Genomic DNA, 13,241 nt, shown 5'->3' on the forward strand with positions numbered 1-13,241 from the left:
TGGGACGCGAGGGGAATCTACAGATACTTTATATTCCTCAGATAAAACATTTTCAACATTATTACCGTTTTAGATATATGTTTCCCAACTGGTGGATTGGTGTTCAAGCTACCGAATACTGATTAATACGTTTTGTGTTTTTTTCTGAATCAATGTTTTCCCTGCTCTATAAATTGAACTTTAATTACATACAGGGCCCTGCAAAGTCTACCAAGCTATTAACAAAGCAGAAGATAATACATTCTAAATTAAACAAAATTTGTAATAAAGGACTTGTAAACATTAGATGACTCTTTACAGGAAGTGTTTAGGAAGGCTGTGTAAGTCACATGCAGGGAGGTGTGGCTGGAGCTACATAAGCAAAGAGATTTAACTCCTAAATGACAGTGAGACTGCAGTGACATAATCTATACATTAAAACTGCTTCATTAAGCTAACATTGTTTTTGTGACTATAGTGTCCCTTTAACAAATGTATGCTTGTGAGATCTGGAAAAATAAAGTTAAATGTAGAAGTCTTGACTACTTTATTCACCTCTCTCCAGGAATGGAGTGCCTCATTATTGGTTTCCTGTCAATTACTGTTATAAACTCTTTTGTCATTGAACATAATATGTGGTGATGGAGAAACATGGCATATTATCTCCAACACTGCTTGGTGTGCCCTTTACTGAACAGATTTGTGGTGTAATTTACTAACACCTATTATAGGCTATTTTCAATGTCATATTCAGTTGGGTTATTTTTAGAGAAGTGATAGCTCCCCTTTAATAAATACATTGTCCACTTAATAAAATCGTACTTTTTCAAGAATTAAAATGAATATAAAATCAGCACTAAAGCTTAAGGAAAAATCTTCTGTGTAACATCAATGGTTTGCAAAGAAACAAATTACTGTCATAGTGACGCACATGATACAAGCGAACTCATCTAATCACATCAATCCATTCAATTAACATCTACTAATAGGGACTGATTGATTATATGCAGGGAGCCCACAGACTGTGATTTAAACCTGATACAGCGGAGAGTAAGAGCCTTGGTCCTGGATTTCTGGGAAAAGCATAACCTCTACTTTTTTTATAAATGTCTTGGCTCTGTTAATGAAATTGCTATATATTAATTAAAACACACTTTTACAATGTGAAATCAAGAAGAAAATGATCACTATATTTCACCACTGAAGGTTGTTTTTTTTTTCTTAACCCCTTAAGGACCAAACTTCTGGAATAAAAGGGAATCATGACATGCCACACATGTCATGTGTCCTTAAGGGGTTAAAGGGACACTTTAGGCACCCAGACTACTTCAGCTCACAGTCTGGATGCAATGTCCCTGTCATGCTTCGTCCTGCAATGTAAAACATTGTAGTTTTTGAGAAACTGCGATGTTTACATTGCAGTACTAAGACAGCTTCTAGAGGCACTTCTGGGAGTTAACTCTTGACTCTGAGTCCCTTAAACGACGCTGGATGTCCTCATGCTCTGCATTGTCCCCATTAACATCCTCACGCTCTGCATCATCACCATTGATGTCCTCATGCTCTGCATCATTCCCATTGATGCTTCTCATGCTCTGCATCGTTCCCATTGACATCCTCATGCTCTGCATCATCCCCATTGATGTCCTAATGCTCTACATTGTTCCCACTGAAGAACAGGGATCATCATGAACATTCTGATCGACATGCAGCTATGCAGCCCCATACGCACCAAACTATAATGCTGTGTGCTCTAGCAACTTAAAGGACCACTCTAGTGCCAGGAAAGCATACTCGTTTTCCTGGCACTAGAGTGCCCTGAGGGTGCCCCCACCCTCAGGGACCCCCTCCCGCCCGGCTCTGGAAAGGGGAAAGGGGTTAAATCTTACCTTTTTCCAGCGCTGGGCGGAGAGATCTCCTCCTGCTCTCCTCCTCCGATCCTCCCCGTCGGCTGAATGCGCACGCGCGGCAAGAGCTGCGCGCGCATTCAGCCGGTCACATAGGAAAGCATTCATAATGCTTTCCTATGGACGCTTGCGTGCTCTCACTGTGATTTTCACAGTGAGAATCACGCAAGCGCCTCTAGCGGCTGTCAGTGAGACAGCCACTAGAGGACATAGGGGGAAGGCTTAACCCATTCATAAACATAGCAGTTTCTCTGAAACTGCTATGTTTATGAAAAAATGGGTTAACCCTAGAAGGACCTGGCACCCAGACCACCTTATTAAGCTGAAGTGGTCTGGGTGCCTAGAGTGGTCCTTTAATGTCATGATCATCATTACATTTTACAGAAAACTAAGCTATATTTGCTCTTATGTGTGATTGGACCAGGTGGACTAGCCTTCGCTCCCTACGTTATTCAATGAACCTTGGGCCCCCATGGCCCTGATGCTGGCCAACCTGTTGTCCATCCTTGTACCACTTTTGGTAGGTACTAACCACTCCATACCAGTAACACAAGATTTGCCATTTTGCCATTTTGTTCTAGCCATCACTATTGGGCCTTTGTCAAAGTCACTCAGATCTTTCCGTTTGCCCATTTTTCCTGCTTCCAATACATGAAATTCAAGAACTGCTTGCTCATTTGATGCCTAATATACCCCACCCTTTGACTGTGCCATTGTAACAGTTTGATCAATGTTATTCACTTCACCTGTCAGTGGTTTTAATGTTGTGACTGATCAGTGTATATATACATCCTCACATATCTAGCCAACGAACAGTGAAAGTTACATTATAATAAATGAGTTAAACTTGTAATTGTGCAAGACTAGTTACGTTTTTGGTGACCCCTCCTTTATTGAGCAATACCTAAACAGACGTATAATTATGAGTTATAAATAATACATAACAATGCTCTGTGCAGTAAACTACAGGATTACAATTTTAGTTCTTTAAGAATATATCCAGAAGCCCTAGATGCCATTATTCTCCCTCAAGTCATGATTCTGTGCTTTGCATGCTTTATATTACAAGAACATTTAAAACTAAATTTAGGTTCATGACCAGGATTAATGTCAGGATGCCTTAAAGTGATAGGAGTTAATCTTCCAAGCACCAACATGCTTTTTGCAGCAGTTATTATTAATTCATTCCATCTTCCAATAATGAAATGATGGTAGATGTGCAGGGGAGACAGAATCAGTCTGTTCCTGTCTCCTCAGCTCCTCTCCCACCATTTCCTAATAAGTAAAAGGAGCTAAAGCAAATAACAGAAACTGACCCAAAAAGACACAGCTGAAAAATACACTCACTACCAGGTATGTATGTCCTAGCAACGTCAAAATATTAGGGGCCTTCCTCTGCATGTTGTCAGTCAAACAGACAAGGTGACATCATCTGTTGTTTAATATGGGGTTTAAAAGGATGATTCGTAGGGGCTAAAACAGTTACCCAGTATAGTAGTTCACATTACATTGCCTATTTGCATAATTAACACAACATCGGTTCTCAGACCAATCTTCATATCCAAAGAAGGGGGAGGGCTTTTTCTATACCTATGTATTTATGAGCATTTAATGAAATCATTTAGGATGGATTTGGAAACTGTTGACTTAATATATGTTTTTCAGAGAAGTGCAATGCTAACACATTTACTGAGAGTTTCTCATATGTATATTGTGTGTATATACACACACAATATATATACACACACATACACACATATATACACACAATATATATACACATACACACATATATACATATACACACACAATATACACACACACATACACACATATATACACACAATATATATACACATACACACGTATATACACACAATATATATACACATACACACATATATACATATACACACACAATATATACACACACATACACACATATATACACACAATATATATACACATACACACATATATACACATATATACACATACACACACAATATATACACACACACATACACAAAAATACACACACACACACACAATGCATAAATATATATTGTGTGTATGTATTTGTTTGTGTGTGTGTGTGTGTGTGTAATATGTAGAGATAGAGAACAATTATTATTTTTTTGGTGACTTTTTCCCCCTTGTTTTACACATTTGCTTCTTTACCCTTTGTCACTGTTATTGAAATAATGGCACCGACTAAGAAAAACAGTGCCCTGAAGCATCTAATTTTATCTCTGCAGTCGGAGAGTTTTTTTCACACTATTGATTTTTTTCCCAAAAGTACTTGCAAGCTCTGTTTTGTAGAAGGAAGCTAATCAGCATTTGATTTCACTTCTGCCTTGGAAAGACCTGTAAAAGTCTGTAAATCATGATTTTATATTTAGATTGCCATATGGAACTGTTACTGTCTTATTGGGTCTTCTGCCCCAGTAATGACTTTTGCTGGATGTCTGTACTTGCCAATAAAATGCCACGTGATCGGCTGTCATTGCCAATAAACTGCGATTCTAAATGACTGTGATTAAATAGAAGTCCACAATACCGCAAGTGTTTTGCCACCTGCTTAGCAGAAATAACCCGAGAAAATCCATCATCTCTCAAGCATGATCAGAAAGATTCTACTGCTGAAAATAACAAAGCAATGCACATTTTGATTATGTCATTTAAATGGCTTCTTAAACACAAGTGAACCAAATATTAGCTGAAGGGGACAATTCTATTAAAATTGGTATAGTCATATCTCAACTTTAAAAGCAGCAATTGTCGGAGCTTGAGTTAGGTTTCTAAACATACAGACACCCCTAAAAAGTAAAAGCTGCACATGCAGGGTCTTTGCACCATGACCACTTCAAATTACTCAATGACATGGTCATGGTGTTTGGAGTAACCCTTTAAATTGGAACTGTCACTTACATTACATTAGGCCTTTGAAATGACATGGTTTGTAGAATACCAGCTCAGTCCTGGGACAGCCAAGGCACACAATGTAAATGACAAGGCACACAATGAAAATGAAGTGGAGAACAGAGGCATTCTCTTCCACTATGTTCACTGACAGATATGGGGAACACTCATGATGATTATTGAAAGGGAACAATGATAAAAGTGCCACGTTCCAGGCTAGAAATGTGGATTTTTACATTTAATTTCACTTTTTTAGGCCTTGGTAGCGAAACATAATAATACAAATCCTGGGAAGTGATAGTTCCAGTCTAAAGGGACACTCTAAATAACTTAAACTTAATAAAGGGATTTTGGTGTATAGAACCTGCAGTCTCACTGCTCAATTCTCTGCTGTTCGGAAGTTAAATCACTTTTGTTTCTATTTTTATGCAATCCTGACTGTCACTAACACACCATCCATGAGAAGAAAATGGTTTCATTTTCAATCAAATATTACATCACATTCTGCTACTTTGAAATATATATTATTCCCAGCTCTGTTAATTGAACTTTAATTACACACAGGAGTCAGTGACAGGCTTTAGCAGGCATTTAATAGTGCCCAGGACAAGAAATTCTAAAGAAAACACACTCTGCAACAAGGGAAGCTAAAACATTTTGAAGCTTTTTTATAAAGTATGTACAGAGGTTTGTGAGTCACAGGTAGGGAAGGTGTGACTAAGGCTGCATGAACAAAGTGATTTATCTCCTAAATGGAGAGAAATAAGCATTAAGACTGCAGAAGCATGATCTATACACCAAAACTACTCCATTAAATCTTAGTTGCTTTGGTGCTTAAAGTGCCCCTTTAAATCTGCAATACAATTATTTTGCATTATTATTGACCACATACTTAAAAGGACCACTATTGGCACCCACTCAATGAAGTGATCTGGGTCCCAGGTCCATCTAGGGTTAACCCTGCAGCTGTAAACATAGCAGTTTCAGAGAAACTGCTATGTTTACACTAGGGTTAATCCGGCCTCTTGTGGATGTCTCATTGACAGCCGCTAGAGGCGCTTCCGCGCTTCTCCCTTCAGCCCAGCGAGAGTGGGACCCTGAGGGTGGGGGAGACCTAAATACCCTATAGTGCCAGTAAAACAAGTTTGTTTTCCTGGCACTGTAGTGGTCCTTTAAGTTGTATACATTATGTATGAATATAATGATGTTAATGTTATATATCACACCAGTGTACATTATTAAAACAACGTAATTTAATAGTTGAGAAGAAAGTTAATAATGTAATGTTCTATATACAATCAGGTAGCCGAATCAACAAAACTAATGTAGCTTTAAGCTTGTACCTAGCACCATGTAGAAAATAATACAAATGTATTGTCAAAGGTATAAGGATACATCACATTCTTATTTTATACCTTCAGGCTTACAAACTCTGAGGATAAAAATACAGAACATGTGACTAATGAAGTGTTTCCAGACTGGTGATTTATTTATTTTTTTGAATCTGTTATGGTACATCAGCATTCTATTATACTAATATCCAGACTTACAAACAAACTGTTCACATACCTCTTATTGCTCAAAAAGCACATGGCAAACAAAATGCTCGTCTCCTATGCTTCGTTTTTTTGGTAAATCTAATTTAAGAGTATTTCAAATGATCACCCATCATTCAATCAGTAACATTTACGATGTATTGTTGTGCTATATCTTATTGTATTCAGTTATTAAACGAGATAAGATTAATTTTTTTCTCCTAATTAAATAACATTTGTTAATGACAATGGAGTTTTATACAATGTTTACATGACCTACACATACAATAGTTCAATTCATTACTAGTGCATCATTTTGCACAGGGTAAATATGGAATATATGATTTTTCTAACTTGTAGAATGCTGCACGGTTCTCCAATATTTTTTTTAATATACATGCTGCCACTAGGGGCATCATATTTTGGCATGGTCAAAGGTCATATTTCTTTAAAAGATTTTTTTAGCAGATCTACTAGAATCGATACTGTTAACTATCATAGAGTAGACCTCCTGGAGTTTATTGCAGATCAGTTCCTCCTGAAGAGTAACTGCATGAAGACTTTATAAAGACATAAATAGAACTAGTCTGGTATTTAATGACTCAGAACTAGTATCAGAGGAGTGGCTGGTTTCAATTGTATGTGTAATCTCAAGTGCAAGAGGATAGTCACTATGTCTATGTTCAGGCTTACATACACGCAAAAAGAAACACAATTCTGCAAAGACAAGAGATACTAATGAAATGAGGCACTAATATAGAAACTCTCATACAGACAGAGATTAAAACAAATGTTTATATTCACTTATACATACTCATGCTCTACAACTGAAACATTTGTAAATACACTCATGTACAAACATAAATGCACACAACTACACAAAGAGAATTATACATGCATAGAAACGCACATGTACAGATACAGTTGTGCACAGATTCACACAAATATGCACAACCATCTAAAGAACGAAATACAAATACACTCACAAACAGAGTCACACACACACATACAGTATAATAATACAGACCCACAGGCACACTAGCGCAGTCATACAGATACAAACATATAGACACATATAGACTTTATCATCAAATATTTTTTATTGAAATTGTAAAAATGTGGGAAGAACAACGAAGGGAAAGGGTGGAAAAGAGAAAAAAAATGGAAATGATGAAGACAAGATTCTCCAGCCAAATCAATTATACACATAAGGGCACACATGACATTTCAAACAAACATGAAATATGCTAAAAAACAAACAAAAAAAAAACCTAAAGACAGACTTTATAATGCCCACAGACATACATAAACACACACAGTCGCGGAAGGAGTTAACCCTGGAAATGCTGCAGGTTAAGCAAGACAGTGGTAGTAAAAGGGTCAATAAATCAGCTGTTGGATAGGTAGGTAGAGGGAGCTGATCAGCTGCATCCTACAATCCTGCATGGACTATTAGTTTGAAGGGAGATTGCTTCTAGAACCAAATTGGTTAATTACCTTACTCTCCCTCAAGGGGGATTCGTCTATCTTTCTTAAAGCAGAGTCAGAGCTCCGTGCTTTATGTTAGGGCACAAAGCAATCAGGAAGAGCTCCTTCTGGGCTGTCTGATTGACAGCTGGGAGGGTGTAACATAGCAGCAGAATCATTAGGATCTGATTCTTTTTGGAATTGGCATTTTAATAAGTGAGAAACAGGGGAAACTGTTAGCTTGAAAAGTGGTGTTAGTGATTTAAAGTGTTCCTTTAAGTTATATTAACAATAAAATCTTGGTGAGCAGGTGTTTTGGGGATATACTCAGCTACCACTGAAAATTACTGCAGCCTGCTGATTGACTGAGCAACGTAAAGATTTACTTAGTCTTTGCAGGAATTTGAGATACCATTTGATGTTTTTTTGCACGTTTTAATACTTTATTGGTAAAGTGAATAGAAAGTGGAGGTCACCTCAAGTATGGAGTTTCCACTCATTGATGCCTTCTATCTGATGACTATACCAGATTGTAATAAGGCCTTCTAGAAAACCTTCATTGCTTATAAAAAGTTACAACATGCAGCGTCCACACTACTAACCAGCTTGACAAGTTTGTGTCATACCCATTGCCTGTATATATAGTTTTTCCATCCTTCCCACTGGCTACCCTTTAAATGGAGAATCGGTTTTAAGACAAGCTCAAAGACCTTCAAAGCCCTAAGCAGTCCTTTATATTGAAAGTGTGGTGTTACTGATATTGGCTTGTGGAGTTATTCCACAAATATGTTACAAAGAGTTTAGTTATCACTGTGGATTGAACTACCTATTCAATAAACCTGCTTTTTGCAGAGGAAAAATCTCATTGATCAGAATGAAAGTCTCCGGGTTGGTAGATCTTCTCGGTCTGAGAGGTCTCTGTCAGTTTAGAAACTTGAACTTTGAGCATATTTCCTTTATTATATATTTGGGGGTATATTTTAAAAGCATTAGCTATAATGCCCCTTGTATCCACACTCACCTTGTGCCGATCTACTCCCTTTCCTTCCAATACTAAATGCTGCAGCCACGCCATTTTTAATGACATGCTGCGCTGCCTTTGCACCAATGTCATTACATCAATCCAGGGAAATTGCATAATTTGTGACGCCCTCTTATGTTATGGAGGCGTCGCTTTGACGCAAACACCCTCCACATAAAAAATGCAGACTCTTTGCAGTTGTTCACTGCCTTGTTGTGCTTTCTTCACTGATCCCAATAGAGCGTTAAATATGTTTCTTTTTTTTTACTTGGCTACCCTTGACTATTATCTTCTTTGGTTTTCTTGACTCAGTTTTGTTCCTTGCTCTTCTGATTTCTGACTCCTTTTGTACCTAGCTATTTCCTGACTATTCTTCCGTCATTATACATTAAACACAGCCATTCTAAGGAGTGGGAATATGAATTCTATTCCAAGTGTTTTGGTGGTAAACCATGACATTATCTATTTAATAGGGGGAAGATTTCCTTGTAACGTATAATTGCAAAAATAACAACAAAAATAACAACAGCCTTACAAGACTTATGTTGTCTATAGTGTTTTAATTGAAAAATAGCTATTTAATACTTTTTTTTTTAATTAGTTATATTTTGAGAGTATAACTAAAACTATGAATGTGTGTTCAAATTCCTTAAAGTGATATAGCTGAGAGCAATAAAGAGAAAATGGCTCTGGGAAACATTTTTTTGTATTGAACTTTGATGTTTTGAAAAGTCATCTAAAGAATGAATCAGTACTCTTAGGTTGAAATGAACTGTCAAATACCATCCTAGTCTGTCTTTAATATTTACCTGACATCAAACCAATTAGACCACAATGTAGTGTATTGCCTTCACCTGTGCTTGCACATAGAGCACTTGGCAATGGAACCAGCAAGGTAACTGCAATAAGTATTGCTCTGTGATCTGTCACTGTACAGCCTACATTGTTCAACTAAACTAGAGGACCTCTAGGGCAAGGACACGTTTCTCTGTTTTATTGTATTTATAGTGCGTGCAATAATTCCAACATAATTTATTCTGGCTCCTTTCTTAAGGTCCAATGAATATGTCAGAGCAAGAAATATGGTGGGGGGGAGGGGTGGAGAAACAAACTATATCTGCAATAATTAACAGTATTTCAAGTTGACACATGAAGGCAACTGATATAAATTTTGGAGGGAAGCGTCACTCATTGGAATACTTTATACTTAGAAACGCTATCACTCCCATTACTTGGAGTAGTTGTGTAAGAGAAACTTTTAGTATTTATCTCTTCTGCTAAAGCACCTGGCCAAATGTATATGGACATTTCTTGGACTCTAAACATGATTACGATAATACATCAATCCTCAATATTATATATATGTGTATGTGTTATGTGTGTGTGTATATATATATATATGTATAATATTTTGAACAATCTGAGTGGAGTTAATTCTAGACTATTGAGTGAAAAACTATTTGGTAGTCAGGCTACCTCTGGCGAGCACATGGAGGGCTGTGCGGCCCCCCAAAGAAATGCCACCCCACACCATTACTGACCCACTGCCAAACCGGTCATGCTGGAGGATGTTGCAGGCAGCAGAACGTTCTCCACGGCATCTCCAGACTCTGTCACATCTGTCACATGTGCTCAGTGTGAACCTGCTTTCATATGTGAAGAGCACAGGGCGCCAGTGGCGAATTTGCCAATCTTGGTGTTCTCTGGCAAATGCCAAACGTCCTGCACGGTGTTGGGCTGTAAGCACAACCCCCACCTGGGGACGTCGGGCACTCATACCACCCTCATGGAGTCTGTTTCTGACCATGCACATCTGTGGCCTGCTGGAGGTCATTTTGAAGGGCTCTGGCAGTGCTCCTCCTGTTCCTCCTTGCACAAAGGCGGTGGTAGCGGTCCTTCTGCTGGGTTGTAGCCCTCCTACGGCCTCCTCCACGTCTCCTGATGTACTGGCCTGTCTCCTGGTAGCACCTCCATGCTCTGGACACTATGCTAACAGACACAGCAAACCTTCTTGCCACAGCTCGCATTGATGTGCCATCCTGGATGAGCTGCACTACCTGAGACACTTGTGTGGGTTGTAGACTTCGTCTCATGCTACCACTAGAGTGAAAGCACCGCCAGCATTCAAAAGTGACCAAAACATCTGCCAGGAAGCATAGGAACTGAGAAGTGGTCTGTGGTCACCACCTGCAGAACCACTCCTTTATTGGGGGTGTTTGCCAATTGCCTATAATTTCCACCTGTTGTCTATCCCATTTGCACAACAGCGTGTGAAATTGATTGTCACTCAGTGTTGCTTCCTAAGTGGACAGTTTGATTTCACAGAAGTGTGATTGACTTGGAGTTTCATTGTGTTGTTTAGGTGTTCCCTTTATTTTTTTGAGCAGTGTAGTTGAGAGCACAAGTAATACCTCTGCTATAAACAATATTTTGATTAAATATATGACACTATTTGAAGTTTGCAGCTGGTTCTATATATCGAGAAAGTGTGAATTTTCCCTGAATCTTGAAATGTAGAGCTTTCTTTTGACTGAATCAATATGTTAGCGACCCAGGGCTTCCACCGAGAATTTATAGGTCATTGTTGAAACAATCCTTAGTTTCATTTAATATTTTAACCCCTTAAGGACACAACTTATATAACAATTAAAATTTTAAAAATAAAACTCACAATCCCTTTAACTCTTTCAATGACAGAAAGAAGCCTATCACATGTTAATTCTATGTATTGCAGTTCAATTAATTGAACATCCATATAACACTGAAAAGGTTACACATCTTTTTATAAAAAATACCATATGCTCAAACGATACACAGATTTCTCAAATGAATCATACATTTCTCAAGGGGTTGAAAACATTTAGTATTCAAAGCCAGAATTCTTTACAATTTCAAATTTAAATACAATCCATTTTACCCTTCCTGGCATCGACATATTTTTTTTTCTTTCAGCAGCAACAATATAACACTGAAATCTCTGTTTTGGGAATATGCAAAATATCCTTCTCTCTTTAAATATTTCCGATAATCCCCTCTCTATTTTAAGGCAAGATACATTAAAACAATGTATTGCTGACATATAGAACATCTGGCAATGAATGGCTGGCTACTGCAGAATTTATTGGGGAGAGATAAGTACATTCATTGTATAATTTTAGAGTGTAGGCCGAAGCCTACTGGAGCATTGTGCTTGCTTTTGTGCACTTATCACGGAACACAACACTTTTATGTGATTGATTGAAGTGGGGATTGAAAAGCGTGATTGATTGGCAAGACGGATATTGAGTTTTTCAATGAGACTGTCACATCCAACAAGTCCATGTTTTTTTTATGTGCTGTTCAAAGGGCTCATGATATGAATGTTCGTGCTTCCTTGTAGTGCACCAGTGAAAGCGTTTGTCTCCCTTTGAAGATATCTCTCTTTATTTGACAGCAGATTTGCAGCAAATGTGTAATTTATAGTCAAAGCAGTTCACGTAGGGGAATTGTGGTAACTAGTATTAATTATATCTTTTTTTTCAGCTCAGGGGTAGACTATGTCCCTTTTCCATCACTGCTCAAAGAATGGAGAAAAAAATATACACCTACACAAACTGCAAAGAGTCTTAGTGTGGAAGGGTTTTATTTGTTAAAGAAACAGCCTAGTGCTTATTCTGATGTGATAATAGCATGTTGTCACAACTGGCTCTTATTAATGCACAGGTAATTGATTTATGGCAACACAAATATTCCTTTTAATGTCATTATATGGTATGGTATCTATGCATAACGTACCATTATTCTACTAATTTAGTCCTTATTGCTTGTCGAACAATTTGTTAATATGACCTTAAAAGGCAGACGTGATGAACGAAAGCAGAGATAGTGACACATAGGAAAAATTCAAGATTTAAGAATAAACTAAATAATTACCATGCAATTATTTGTTAATATTAAACAATATTGTTATTCATAAGAAGAAATTATTATTTTTTTCTACCAGGAAAGGCACATTTATCTTTTTTATTTGTTTTTTTTAATTCTTATTTTTATGTGCAAACGATTACAAGCGAGTTTGTTTTGCCACAACAGCATTAACAAGTAATATCTCGTTATATATTTTGAAACAGCAATATGGCAAGTGTAGGTGTACATTTAGCTTTTTGATAGTCTTAAGATATAGATATTAATAGTACTCAACTTAATTGTACACATTTTATTGGTATTAGAAGAATAAGGTGAATTTTCAGGGTTGAAATATGTCAGGGTTATTCAATGTTAAAGTCAAAACAGTCGAAATGGAAACATTCTCTAAGTCAGCTATTCTTTACATTCAACTGCTCTGGCCTTAGATTTTGAAATTCACTCTGAATTCACCGTGTATTTTTACTTTAATAACTTTCCCTGTAGGACATTGATATCCTGTAGCTG

At 37.4% G+C, this 13,241-nt stretch overlaps 1 protein-coding gene across 1 annotated transcript in view; it reads left to right on the top strand.

Annotated features, from left to right (window-relative positions):
- The window catches only part of ENTREP2 (endosomal transmembrane epsin interactor 2), a 740,326-nt gene that overhangs the window by 406,558 nt on the left and 320,527 nt on the right, over window positions 1-13,241 (top strand). The gene's annotated exons all lie outside the window — the stretch shown is intronic.

The sequence above is a fragment of the Pelobates fuscus genome, chromosome 3, assembly GCF_036172605.1.
Source record: "Pelobates fuscus isolate aPelFus1 chromosome 3, aPelFus1.pri, whole genome shotgun sequence".
Classification (NCBI taxonomy): Eukaryota; Metazoa; Chordata; class Amphibia; order Anura; family Pelobatidae; genus Pelobates; species Pelobates fuscus.